Source organism: Pongo pygmaeus, chromosome 1 (genome assembly GCF_028885625.2).
Source record: "Pongo pygmaeus isolate AG05252 chromosome 1, NHGRI_mPonPyg2-v2.0_pri, whole genome shotgun sequence".
In the NCBI taxonomy this organism is placed as follows: domain Eukaryota; kingdom Metazoa; phylum Chordata; class Mammalia; order Primates; family Hominidae; genus Pongo; species Pongo pygmaeus.
Window position 1 is genome coordinate 51,359,899 of NC_072373.2, and position 14,956 is coordinate 51,374,854.

Consider the following 14,956-nt stretch of genomic DNA (forward strand, 5'->3'; position numbering starts at 1 on the left):
CAGCATGAATCTTTACACACAGTTTTGTCTTTCGAAGTGGAAAAGGCATGCTAACGATGCCTCCAGTCCGCCATCTTGCAAAAAAAAAAAAACTGCATTCCTTTCCATTGGAATTATATTATTAATACCAGAAAATAAAACATTTTTCAAATTCTTCAATCACTGTTCTAATTCAATAACCTATTATTTTTTATACTTTCTTCAATCTTATGCTAAAATTGTCTCCTAAAAATATTATTTATGCTACTTTGGATACTATAAATCCCTATAAATATTAAAACACCTCAAGATAATGAAAAGTAAGCACATGTGTACACACATATCATAAATCAGAATGACCCATTTGGAATGGCCTGAGATCTCACAAAGATTTAAAACTACGTAATCTGTGAGTGTAATCAATGGAAAAGAGAATTGTGTATAGGGATTTCATATTTCATTCTTTTGTAACAATGATAACTGTAGTATTCTTCATCGAATACATAATTTCCTGTAATAATAAGGTTCTGGAATCTGTTTCCTGTCACTCACTGCTAAAAGCTTTTTTAAAGTATTCTCAACAAAGAAATAAGTTAAAAATAATAATCCAAATATAAAATAATAAAACCACAGAACTGGAAAAGAATTAGAAGACCTAATCCTACTTTAATGTTAACCCCATGTTTCTCTTCATAAAGCAGAGTAATTTTGTCTTAACTTTATTAACAACCTAATAGACACAAAGAAATACATATTGGAAATAACCATAAAGCATGTTGAATGTCACTAATAAAGAAATACAAATTGAAGGGACAATGACATATAATACAGTTGATAGCCTATCAAAATAATAAATATTATACAAAGTATATATAATGCTTACATAGGTATACAACCTTTCTAGAAAAAAAAGACAATAAATATCAAGATTTTTTCATATACTTTTACCCAGTACTCTTAATCCCAAAATTCTCTTCTAAAAAAATTAATCAGTGACTAAATTTGGGATTACATATAAGAAGGTACATATTAAAAAGGCATTTATCGTTTTTAAAAACTGGAAACAAAGTATAAGTCTAACAATATGAGAATGGCCAAATAAATTACAGCAAATACATAAAATAGAACACTAGATTGAAAATATTTATTAAAATTTTTAGGACAGGTTCAGTGACTTACTCCTGCAATCTCAGCACTTCAGGAGCCCAAGGGAGGAAAACTTGGGGGGCCAGGAGTTCAAGACCTGCCTAAGCAACATAGCAAGACCCCATCACACACACAAAACAGCTGGGCATGGTGGCATGTGCCTATAATCCTAGATACTCAGGAGGTGAGGCAGAAGGATCACTTGAGCCCGGAGTTTAAAGTTACAGTAAGCTATGATAACACCACTGCACTCTAGCCTAAGTGACAGAGTAGGTCCCTGTCCCTAAAAAAATAAAAATAGGCCAGACACAGTGTTCACACCTGTAATCCTAGCATCTTGGGAGGCCCAGGCAGGCGGACTGCCTAAGCTCAGGAGTTTAAGAACAGCCTGGGCAACATGGTGAAACCCCGTCTCTACTAAAGTACAAAAAATAGCCAGGAAGTCCCAGCTATTAGGGAGGCTGATGCATGAGAATTGCTTGAACCCAGGAGGCAGAGATTACAGTAAGTCGAGATCACGCCCCTGCACTCCAACCTGGGTGACAGAGAGAGATTCCATCTCCAAATAAACAAATAAAAATATAAATAAATATTAGACCCAGCATGGTAGCTCACACCTGTAATCCCAGACACTTTGGAAGGCCAAGGCAGGAGGATCGCTTGAGCCTAGGAATTCAGGACCAGCCTGGGCAACATAGCGAGACTCCATCTTTGTCATTAAAAAAAAAAAGAGAGAGAGAAAGTAAAAGAAAGAAAAATTAGGTGTCTTAGACAAGTGGCCGTGGTAAGGCCTGGGGACTTATGTGTATCAATAGCACCCATGCCACAAGCTGCAGAGCAAAGCCAAGCTCAATATAGCCCCATTCTGTCTGGCCCAGCTCTGCCTCCTGGACATTCTAGGAGGGGTCAGATCCTCCAAGCATTGTCTATACAGCTCTGCCCTCTGTCGTGGGCTCAGTATCTAGTACATAAACATTAAAATTGCTTCCTTTTTAGGTTTTCAATGGGAAATTAGGGTTACTAAGAGTTAAAAATGTAAGAATCTATTTCTTTTACACTACTAGACCTAAGAAAAAAAGTCCCGTATGCAGAGTATATAAAGGAGATTGAATGTGTTTTTGGTAAGGGAGGTTAATAAAGAAATGTGGGGATTTTTTTTCTGAAGAAAAAGTAATTTTGTCAAGTTTTGAGGTTATTTAAAGGTTATTTCAAATTGAAGGAATTAAGAAAAAAGATTCATGTACATAAAAGTAAATATATATAAATACCTGAGGAAAGAAACAAAACAAGAAAAAAATATATAAGGGTTTATAAAAGTTTATGGAAATCTTATTTTGTTTGTTCAAAGATGATTGAGATTGGATGGATCTGTTTGTAAGATTTTAATAAACATAGCTTTAGTATTAATAATACACTTATATAAAAGTAAAATTTGGTTTTCTTACTTATTTCTTTATTTTTAGAGATGGGGGTTTCACTTTGTTGTCCAGGCTGGTTTCGAACTCCTGGGCTCAAACAATCCTCCCACCTCAACCTCCCAAAGTGCTGGGATTACAGGCATGAGCTACCAGGCCTTGCAGTTTTCCTCGTTTAAACGAGAATTTTATGTAGTATTAATAAGAGATATTTTGTTCACCTTTTAAATAAACTGCCAGAAAAAAAGGAAGAAAGAGAAAGAGAATGTGCCTCATGCTTTCTTTATTAAATATATTTGTGTGGATGTGTTATTAATATGTGTTCCAAAATTGTATGAGATTCCTAAAAATTTGATATGTCTTGGCATATGTTATCAATTGTAATTATGGTTAATGTGTACAATTGTTGTAGGCCACAGGAAATAAACTTTTTTTCAATTTTATCTTTAAAAAAAAAAAAAAAAAAGAAAGAAAAATTAAATGTTTTAGTGATATTTTAAAATGTATGAAATATAATGTGAAATGAAAAACTAAGACTCAAAAACAAATTTCCATGTTATACGTACTCAAAGGATATTATTCTTATCATTATCAAAATTACATTTAGTTAATTGCATAGTTATTTGTTGAAGCTATCTACCTTGCCAAAATATAAGCCAAATAAGGTTAGGAAATCCTTTTATGTATCACTTTATCCCTACAGTGCTTGGAACAGGGATAAACATATAGTAAATAAATATTTGCTGAGTTATTCTAATAAGAATTTGTAATCTATTAAATCAAAAACATCACTTTGCATAATAAAATGTACAAATTATCTTAACACTGTTTTTAAGAAAAGCACATTTGTATGTGTGTATGGGTATGAAAAAGAGTATAGGCAGTCTTTGCTTTCATAGTGGCAAAATAGTTCAGACAAGCGCTCCTTCTGAGGACAGTTTTACCAAAAAAAAAAAAAAAGTATACATATATACACATACATATGTGTCATATACATGTATATTACATATGTGTGTATACATATATGTATACATATGTGCGTGTGTGTGTATATGTATATACACATATATGCTTTAATGCATCATAGAGCTAATGAAATAGAGACATATTAGCGGTCCAGAGTATCTGAGGGCTGAAGGAAGCCAAGAAAAGCGAACCCAACATCTAAGCATGTTTTTTCCACTGACTGTTATGCAAACTGTGGAAATGCAGTTGAGATGCTAAGAGGCTGTATGGCATTTCTTACAGTCTCTTGGAAACACAGAAACAGAAATTGTAGTCTAGAGTTCAAAAAGGGACTACAGTGAACATCCCCATGATTTGGCTAAGGACTTCGAAAGCCTTAAACATCATAAACAAGCCTTCTCATGGCATTAAATTATCTCAAATACTAAAATTATCTTAATTGACAAAAGCTGAATATATTTATCATACAAACATATTCTGAAATATGCACATGTTGTGCAATAGCTCAATCAAGCTAATTAATAAATGCATTACCAGCCTGGGCAACATAGGGAGACACGGTCTCTACAAAAAATAAAAATAATTAACTGGGCGTGGTAGCAGGTGCCTGTGGTCCCAGCTCCTCAGGAGGCTGAGGTGGGAGTACTGCATGAGCTTGGGAGGTCAAGGTTGCAGCACCAGTCGTACCACTGCATTTCAGATTGGGTGACAGGCGAAGACCCCGTCCCAAAATAAACAAACAAAACACATTATACTTCATACATTTATTCAAACCCTAAAATTAAAGTGATTTCTGATAGCTACTGCCCCCAGCTACCTAGACAAAAAGTAAAAATCATCTCAAGGAGGATACCATCTTACACTCCAGATTATTTGTACAAACAATTTTGCACATACTATATCCAATACATCATGAAAAATAGCCAGGCACTCAAGCAAGTAAGACTACATGAACACAAAATAGCAAAGAGAATAGGCAGAATCAAAATGACCTCAGATAGAAGGATAAAGATATAGGAAGAAATGTTAAATGAAGAGCATGGCAACAGGGCAAATTTAATTAAACATCTACAAGAAACCACAGATAAAAGTGATTGCCATGTTAGAAATGTATCTAAAATTGAAATACATGACAACCAACAGATAAATAGAGAGATAAATGAAGTTAAAGTGTTCTAAGGGTTCTATTAGGATGTCTGGGAAAAGAAAAACTATATTAACATTATCTTTATTTCATTTTAATTTTTCAGTCTATGTCCCTTTTTAACATTTATTTTTAGAACTTTTTAAATTAAGGTATAACTTATATACAATTAAATTGCCATTTTAATGTACAATTTCTAGAAGTTTGACAAACTCAGTAATGAAATCAATCACTAGAATCAAAATATAGAACAGTTCCATTAGCCCATACAAGTCCCCTGTGTCCTTTCAGTGTCAAACCTTCCTCCAATCATTGGCAACTACTAATCTGTATTCTGTCCCTATAGTTTTATCTTTTCTAGGATATCATATAAATGAAGCCTTTTGAATGTGACTTCTTTCACTTAGCATGGTGCATTTCAGATTCATCAAGGTTACACAGTTTGTTCATTTTTATGGCTGAGTACTACTCCATTGAATGGACGTATCTCAATATTCATTCTCCAACTGAGGGGGGTCTGCATTGTTTCCATTTCAGGATAATTATGAATAAAGCCATTATAAATATTTGCATACCGGTCCACACATAAGTTTTCAATACACTCTACACTCTGGTAAATACCTAGGAATCAAATTTCTGGGTAGTATTAGATTTAATAAGTTAAGGATAAATCTAAAATAGCAGGTCTTTATTTGGTATAACAAGAAATAAAAAACATAGAGAATGAAAGTATTTCAGACTGGCCTGGATTACCACATACCTTCTTTGTGGTCTCAGCGATGTTCCTGTCACTCATTATTTTATTGCTTACTACTCTAATAGGATTATCAAAAATACTGGATATCATATTTGCCTACTGAATTTGTATTTTCACCAATTCATCAAGTGAGAAAGAAGAAACAAGTAATAGGATTTTAATAAAAATTGTGACAAATTGAGAAATGTAATGAACCTTTCAATTCTTTGGAAAAGCAGACATTACCTTCCCCTGACTATTCACTGAATTAGAATGGACTTAAAATGAAATCTTAAATTGTATGCTGAAAGCATATAAATAAATGCCATATTTTCATCAGAAAATTAAGCCCACTATGAGGACAGTTGTTTATGAATTGCTACTCTTATTTCTATAAAATGCCTATGGTTATTAACTAATCAATAGGAATGGAATACTGAAAAATGCATAACATATAACCATAGAAATATTAAAACTGTTAAATATAAGCTTTTTGATATAGGATAATTTATGTAAAAAAATTTTTCAAGGCACTGAAATGAGAAAAAGTTCACAGCACTTGTCTTTTTCTTTAAATCTTTTTGGAGCTGTTGCCATATTTCAGACATATTCTCTAAAATATCTGATCATTTCCCAATAGGGCAATATACTGAGAAAGAATCTACATTAGAATGCAGGCATGTGTCACTAAAATATCATTTTAAAGTTGTTTTACACTGCAGCATCACTAAAAAGTAATAAAATAAAGGTTGAGATAATCAGGATTAATAGTTTTTATTTTGGTTCTTGCTGACACCTGCTGGTTCAATTTTATCTTCTTCCTTACTACATATTGATACGTTAACAGTTCTAAATACAAAGGCTTGTAGCACATAAAACAGAATCTTTAATCAAGGGACCACTGACCCAAAAACGAAATGAGCACATATCAGCCAATCACTTCCCATATTCACTGATTTTTACTGAAATCAGTGTTGTGGTTATTACTGTAACTCACTCCCTAATGAATGTACTTAATTCAAAGTCTCTGTTACCTAATTATTTTGATTCTGCCTTATTACTTAATTCTGAGACTTAATTCTGAAACTAAAGTTACAGTGTTTTTTTTTTTAACTTAAACTGCAAAAGCCAGTAGGCCATATTAATAGAACTCAAAAACACAAAAATGTGGATGTCTTCAAAAATATTACACAAGGTACTACTTTTGTTTGTTTAAGCAAACCCCAAATCCCATACTGATGAAATAAGACAATAAATAATATATCATCCTTACTAAATCCTTAAAATTTTACTTTCTTCTTTCCCTCCTCTTTCCCCCTAAACCCACTGTAACACAATGGAAGAGAAGCGGTACTTTCCTCTTTCTAAAAACTTGTTTCATATTCCTAACATTAAAAAAAAAATTTTAAACTGACTTTAAAGGGAAAAAAAGCTACAGTAAGCTGCTTTTTTACTTATCTTTTTATTCGCTCTTACTCTGTAGCTTTGCGAACCTAATAATAGACTCCACATACCATTATTAAATAGGCAAAAGGATTAACTCAAATCTGAGACTGTACCTTAGGATGTGTATGAGAAAGCAAAAAAATAAAAATGTGTGTGCAGTGTATGTCATGAGTAAATACTTTTCATTTATTAATTACACATTAAATCTGTTTCTCCCAGAGCAAATACAGTTATATAAACCTAATTATTTTGGGCCAAGTAATCCTGAGTGCATACTATGAACAAGTAGTTCACACCCCTGCTTGGCTATCAGAATCATCCATGGAGCTTTTTTTGTTTTAAATATAACTGCTTGGGCCACTCAACACCTCCACCCCTGATTATGATTAGATAAGTCTGAAGTAGGACCTACATTTCTGTATTTAGAAATAAATAAAAAGGTACAGAGATGATTATCATGTACAGTTAGGTTTGAGACTGGCACAGTATTTTCATTTAATAGGAGTGGAGGTTCACTCTATTTTCAGTTTAGTTCTTTGCATTCAGATGTATCATTGAAAGTGATGCGCACTTGGCAATGCCTGTGAAAACTGCTGCTGTTTTTGGCCCCACTAATAAAGCTGTTTTAGACTCAGGCAAAGAACATGAAAGAAGCAGCTCATGCTCAGTGCCTTTCTGAGTATAAATTGGATCCAAACAAAAATAAGCAATGGGGTTTTTATTCACAGACACTGAATGATTACTTAGTGGAAGTAGGAGAAGAAGGAAGGCAGGAAGGGGAGCAGCATCAGTAGCAAGGGCCTGGACTATTCCTGGGGCATTTTAGTTGTTGTTAATATTGGTGTTATTACATGTTACCTTTTAAAAGAAGAAGGAAAATTGGGAGGCAGCACAAACATCTCTCCCAGGCACACGCGGATGTCTCTTGAATATCTCCCCATTCCTTTTTTTTAAAAAACAGATCTCAAGTCACACATTAGTTACAAATCTATATGAAATGTGTTTTATTCCTCAAATTGCAATGTTTGGAATAGTTATTTCAGCCAATAACTGTAAATGAAATACCTGAGTTTCTTTTTTTTTTTCGAGATGGAGTCTCGCTGTCACCCAGGCTGGAGTGCAGTGGCGCGATCTCGGCTCACTGCAGGCTCCGCCCCCCGGGTTCACACCATTCTCCTGCCTCAGCCTCCCGAGTAGCTGGGACTACAGGCGCCCATCACCTCGCTCGGATAATTTTTTTATATTTTTAGTAGAGACAGGGTTTCACCGTGTTAGCCAGGATGGTCTCCATCTCCTGACCTCGTGATCCACCTGCCTCGGCCTCCCACAGGGTTGGGATTACAGGCGTAAGCCACCGCGCCGGGCCCTGAGTTTTCATTTTTAAAATAACAAATACAGATCTAACCTATTAAACTTTAAAAACAAAAAGAAATCAAGCATCTCAATATATGCCATTTTAGGTAATGTAACAACATTACAGCACAGCAAAAAATAAGTGTTATGACTTGCTCTCATATTTATTTTTTATTTTTGTATTATTCTTTTGTATCAGACTCTTACTCTGTCGCACGGGCTGCAGTGCAGTGGTGCAATCACGGCTCATTGCAGCCTCTGACTCCTGGGCTCCAGAGATCCTCCTGCTCCAGCCTCCCGGGTAGCTGGGCTCACAGGCACATGCCAACATGCCCGGCTAATTTTTAAGAAATTTTTTTGTAGAGACAGGATCTCGCTATGTTGCCCAGGCCAGTCTCAAACTCCTGGCCTCAAGTCATCCTTCCACATCAGGCTCCCAAAGTGCTGGGATATGGGCATGAGCCCCTGCAACTGGCCGCTCTCATCTCTAAAGTTTTCCATTGTATCCTCAAAATACAAAGACTACTATACTACTTTTCCGAAAAGGATCTATGAAAAAATATTTTACAAAAGAAAACAGGAAGGAAGGAAGGAAGGAAACCAAAAAAAAAAAAAAAAAATGAATTCAATCTCTGTCACTTTCTAGGCCACAGGTCAAACCAATGGCTCTTTTTCTGAGCTCTCATTATTAGCAGCCCCTGCTTTAGATGTGGGGGTGAGGTTCATTCTTTTGTTAGTTTTATTATTTCTGTCATGACTGCTGTTTTTACTGACTAGAAAGTGTTTTCAAACACATGATGTTACTTCTCATAGTCCTCACTGGATGAAAAGGGGCTTTATTCTCCAAAATTCAGTAAGATTGTCTGAGTCACAACAGAATCAGCTTCCCTTCTCTGGAATAGATACCAATGACCCCACAGACAGAAATCTCTACTTCTCCTAGACATTAAAGTAACAGAGTACTTGTGTGTTTGTCTTAATGTATTGCTTCTCAAACTTTTCCATGAGCAATGAAGATAAAGTCTATTCCTGTACCTGGGGGTGCAACCAGAAGCAAGTCCATGTAAGTAAGAAATTCATTCAAAATCTACTTTTTCTTGTAAAGATGGGTTGTTTTTATGTTCCTCTTCATTATACAAAAGATTTTTCTTTAAAAAAATTTTCAGTGGAACTGATGCTCCAGGAAGATATAGTTTCAAGCACCAGGCTCGAGAAATGCAGCCCTAAGCCAACATGAACTGTAACTAATGTGACACTCCATCTGAAGGCTTGTGACGTATCATCTATTTCACCCTCTTCAATTTTATATAAATACATCCCAATCACAAAGATTAACAGACTTTAGAAATTACTGGCAGCGGGGAAGGATGGTTATAAACGCCATGTGAGAACTCATGAAAACGTCATAGTATTTTATTTTACTCCAAAACATTTGTAATTCAAATATGTCAATTCTAGCCTGAAAAAAAAGAAGTGGTAGAAAGGTGTTTTCCCAATGTATTATTGTTTCCATTTTTTTCTCCAGCCTTCCCATCCCTGACCCTAGAGTCATTTGGGATAAGGGAGAGTTATATGGTTTGGCTGTGTCCCCACCCAAATCTCACCTTGAGTTATAGCTCCCATAATTCCCATGTGTTGTGCGAGGGACCCAGTGGAAAATAACTGAATCATGGGGGCAGATTCTCCCATGTTACTCTCATGGTAGTGAGATGGTTTTATAAAGGGTTTCCCTTTTCGCTTGGCTCTCATTCTCTCGTCTGCTGCCATGTAAAACATGCCTTTCACCTCCCACCATGAATTGTGAGGCCTCCCCAGTCACGTGAAACTGTGATTCCATTAGACTTTTTTCAGAACAGACTAACACAGAGAGATTCTGGGAAAAGCAGCACCAGCGTAGCCACTGTGATTTCTGGTAACACTCCCCAGTGAACTGGAAGGGAGAACATGGACATGGAACACCACCTGCCTGAGAGGCTGTGCATACAGCATTAGAGGTGCTACAATCATTTGCTTCCATCCAAAAATAACACCTTCAACAGTAATGAGTTTCCACACAGGATTTTGGGCAAGTTACTCAATGATTGACAGGGGATTGCTAAAGTGAGGAAAGCGCCAAACCAGCCCTCTCCAATCCTCCTTGTGAAGAAAGGCTGGGTCACTTTTTTTTTTTTTTTTTTTAATACTCCTGACAACACCTACAACAGCACTGAAACATTAATATGATGATTGATGCCTGTGAACATTTAAATCCTAAGCCAGTGTAACTAATGTGGATCTCTAGTGCTGCTGAGGCTACGTCTGAGTTATTTCTGGTTTGGAAATAGACGTGGCTGAAGTACCTCTGACTTTTTAGGTAAAGCCAAAAAGAGTCAGCAGACTAGATGCCCTGAGATGAATGATTGTAATAAACTGTCCTAAGACACGAAACTTTAGCTTGGTGCTAAATCCAAACTACACTGCTCTTTGTGATTGCCACACAGTTTATTAAAAGCCTTTGCTGAACAAAGGGTTCCCCAATTCTCAAACCAATCTCGATATATGCTATATTTTTAAATAAAGCTTGACTGTGACCTTCAAGTGTTTCTTGTTTATGGTCACTACGTTGGAAGACATGCCTCCTCCTCTGTACTTACAAATCTCTGGTGCAAAAACTCCAAGTGTGTCTTGGTGTCACCTGGATTTTCCTAAAAGACTATCAACAGGGTGAGGCTCCAGAAAGAGAAGAAAATGGGAGCAAAAAAGCATAAAAATTATATAAGAACAAAAGGAAAGGAGAGAAGATATATTCCTTCAGCTACAGCCAATTCCTTAGAATATTAATGATGGATTCTATAAAAAGAACTGAATCACTTTAGTTTGCTATCTAAAGCAGGAATTAGCAACCCTTCGGTAAAGGGTCAGACAGTAAGTATTTTAAGCTTCACAGGCATCAAATGCTCTCTGTTCCAACTGTTCAACTCTAATGGCAAAGCAGCCATAAAAATATATAAAGGGACATATGTGACTATGTGCCAATAATACTTTATTTACAAAAACAGGCACAGTACATAACATTTTATATATTTAAAAAAAAACCACTATATACTCCTGGCTTTTCAAATGAAACTAATAAAACAATTCTAAGAGACAGAACAGAATACAGACCCATTCAGTGTATCCTAAAATAAAACTGAAATACTTTGCAGCCAACCACTGTATAAATTTAGATATGACCTATGGAGTAAATTCTGGTGGGACTCATTAATTTATGCTTCTGTTATCCCCTCGTCAACACAACACACAAAAACAGCACCCTCTTCCACTTAAAAAAAAACATAAGTAGAAATTAAGCAATTACATATAATGAAAATATACTCCACACATTATGTACCACAAAAATCACTCTCTACCTAAAATCCTATAAATCTCAATAAGCCAACTTGAATAAACACATAATCTCCACAGAGTGGGCACCCATTAAGTCTGTAATCTCTCAAATAATCCAAGAAACCAAAGCAAAAGCATTGCTAACAGGATAAAAAGCAAAGCCAAGATTCTGGCAGACTCAGTGCTAGGGAGACAAAACTGCAGTATAGAAAGCACCAAAGGGCCTGGCACAGTGGCTCATGCCTGTAATCCCAACACTCTGGGAGGCCGAAGCAGGCAGATCATCTGAGGTCAGGAGTTTGAGACCAGCCTGGCCAATATGGTGAAACCCCATCTCTACTAAAAATACAAAAATTAGCCGGGTTTGGTAGCACATGCCTGTAGTCCCAGCTACTCAGGAGGCTAAGGCAGGAGAATCACTTGAAGCCAGGTGGCAGAGGTTGCAGTTAGCCAAGATCATGCCACTGCACTCTAGCCTGGGCAACAGAGCAAGACCCCATCTCCAAAAAAAAAAAAAAAGAAAAGAAAAGAAAAAGAAGAAAAGAAAGCACCAAAGAGCAGAGGTCTGTGTAAACACCCTCATCATTCAGTCAAGACCTCTGAAGACAGACCAGCCTGCACCTAAAGGGGATATACTCATAATAAAAAATATTGAATCTTCTCTGGAGATAGTGGTACCATTTAAAGCCTCAACAAGTTTTCATACACGTTATCTGGTATACAGTTAGAAGAAAATGCAAGCTGGCCAAGAAATTGGATATGGAAACCAAAATAAGGAGAACAGAAATAGGCCCATATATGAACCAGATTTTAGAATAATCAGAAACTAAAACAATTATGATTGATATGTTCTATAAATTAGATGAAAATAGAGAATTTCTCAGAAATCTGAAATCTATAAAAGAAAAAAATGCACTGTCCACAAAACAATAAAAGTCCTAATTAAATATTGGTTTTAATAAGTCAAAGATGCATTGAAGTCTCTAGTGTTCACCAATAGAATGAATGAATGCACAAAGAGCAGGGTAATGGGGCAAGAGGTAGCAAAAAAATTCAAGTAATCTTAAGGAGAGCAAGAAAGGAGGCAAAATAGGACACAGAGCAGATGGAACAATAGAAAACAAATAAAATGACAGATTCAAATCCAAATATATTAGTATGACACTGAATGAACAAAAAGCTCCAATTGAAAAACAAAAATTATCCAACTAACTTTTTTTTTAATTCTAAGTTGCTTGTAAGACATGTCTTACATATCAGAACATAAAAACATTTTTTGAAAGATGAAAAAGAAACACTATGTGGACACTGGCCAAAAAAAGTCTGGCGTAACTTTATATTAGACAAAGTAGCTTTTAAGACCAAAAGAATTAGAAATAAAGAGGAATATTTCATAAAAATAATAGATACACGTCAGCAAGACGTAACAATCCCACATTTGAATAACATAGCCAGAATATATAAAGCAAAAACGAATAGTACTAAAAGGGGATAAAAACAATTCCAGCAGCAAACAGAACAAGCAATATAAAAAAAAAAAGTACAGTATAGAGGAGTTAAACCACACAATTAACTAATTAATTAAATGTGTGCACTAGAAAACAAAGAAAATCTGAAAATCAGTATCTAAGCTTCTGCAGTGGATACTATGGTGTGCTGTGCAGATCACCCTCCAGGACTAAGGCATTCATTCCCCAAGCTGCAGGGAGTGATGGCTCGCACCTGTGTCTCTCTCTAAGCAGCTGCATCCAATGACTGGTCAAGGTGACTGAACAAAGGTCTACACCACCTCCTGAAGGGCTGTTCTAGATGCAGAATGCCCCCAGGGGACTGGCTGCAACCTCTACTGCAACCATATTGCAGTTCAGGTTCTTCTATCCAGTCTTGCTTCCTTCATGGTGCTCTTCCCAAAAGCATTATACAATAAACACCATATATGCAGATCTCCATCTCTGAATCTTTCCTGGAGAATTCAGCTAAATGTCAGCTGCTACTAAAGTGGACCAGAAAGCAGACTCAAACATGTGAATTTGCAGCTCCATCACTGGTTGGCAATGAGGAGTCCCATTACTGATGGTAGGTGGAAGTATGGATAGCCCCTCGCATAAGCAGTAGTGCAATTATTAAAACTTTCACCAACCACGAAGTGGGACAGGATACCAACTGTAGGAAATTTATTGGGAAGTGAAATATCTCAGGCATCTGAAAGGCTGACAGGAAGTAGTAATTATAAGGACTATAGAATCAGCTTTTGCTGGGGGCTACCGACAAATTGTCGGGAGAGGGAATTAAAAACTGAGAATCATTTGAGGTGACATGTGAAAGGTTAAAAAGCCTCTGTGGAGAACGGAAAGAGATTCTCATCTTCCTCACAGTTAGAAAGCAGAAAGAGCTGAGAATCAGGCCAAGGATTTAATTATCAGGGCAACCAATTGCCAAAAAACCCTGAATACTTAACACTGAATACTCAATCCTGGCAAATCTGCTATTCCAAGCACAGGATCCTGTCTCGGAAGAACCAAGACTGAGACTTTACATAAGGACACGTGGGTCGACAGGCTTGAAAATCTTGAAACCCCAGATCACCTTAAACTCTCTGGGCCTGCAGAAGAGGCCCACTCCTCCTTCACCTGAAGACAATACAGACGCTTCTACCTCATAGGATACACAGGCCCCATCAGGATTTATCACCTCCTGGCCACCGGACTAGTAACCAGGATCAAGGGAAGGAAGCCCAAGGAAAGCTTCCACGGTGCTCTTAATGTCCTACATTTTCACCTAGTGTGTGGTCACATGGGGGTTCCCTTCTAAAAATGTATTGAGCTGAGGAGAATGCATCAAGCCCAGGAGATGGTGGAAAGGCTGGAGGACACACCTAAACATGTAGAATCCCAATGCTGGCCAGCCAGGGCCAAATCCGTATCCCCCCAACATAGGGTACCCTGGAGGTTCCAATCCTGCCCACCCACCACCTATCAATCCACCCTTTCCCCAAGGCCCCTTTCTTCCTCTCCCAGGGCAATCCAGCTTTCCCCCCAGGTGGGCCCCCTCATCCTGTGCCACAGCCAGGGTATCCAGGATGCCAATCCTCGGGTCCCTACCCTCCTCCATACCCACCGCCTGCCCCTGGGACGCCTCCTGTGAATCCCTTGGCTCCTGGCATGTTCGGACTAGGAGTGATAGTGGACGAGAAGATGCAGAAGGAAATGAAGAAAGCTCATAAAAAGATGCACAAGCACCACAAGCATGGCAAGCATTCCTCCTCCTCTTCCATCAGTGACTCTGACTGAATACAGGCCCTGGACCTTTCCCTCAAGTCTCACCAGCTCTGTTCTCCCATCGAGCTTCAGATGCCATATCGTACCAGGGGAAAGTAGCCCTTGTGCTCCCCACCCCTACCCCCAC

The 14,956-nt window shown here is 37.2% G+C and overlaps 1 protein-coding gene and 1 pseudogene across 1 annotated transcript in view; one reads left to right on the top strand and one right to left on the bottom strand.

Annotated features, from left to right (window-relative positions):
• Window positions 1-14,956, bottom strand: part of NEK7 (NIMA related kinase 7) — a 157,116-nt gene that overhangs the window by 101,468 nt on the left and 40,692 nt on the right. The window lies entirely within an intron of this gene.
• Window positions 14,433-14,841, top strand: LOC129036627 (proline-rich protein 13-like; annotated as a pseudogene).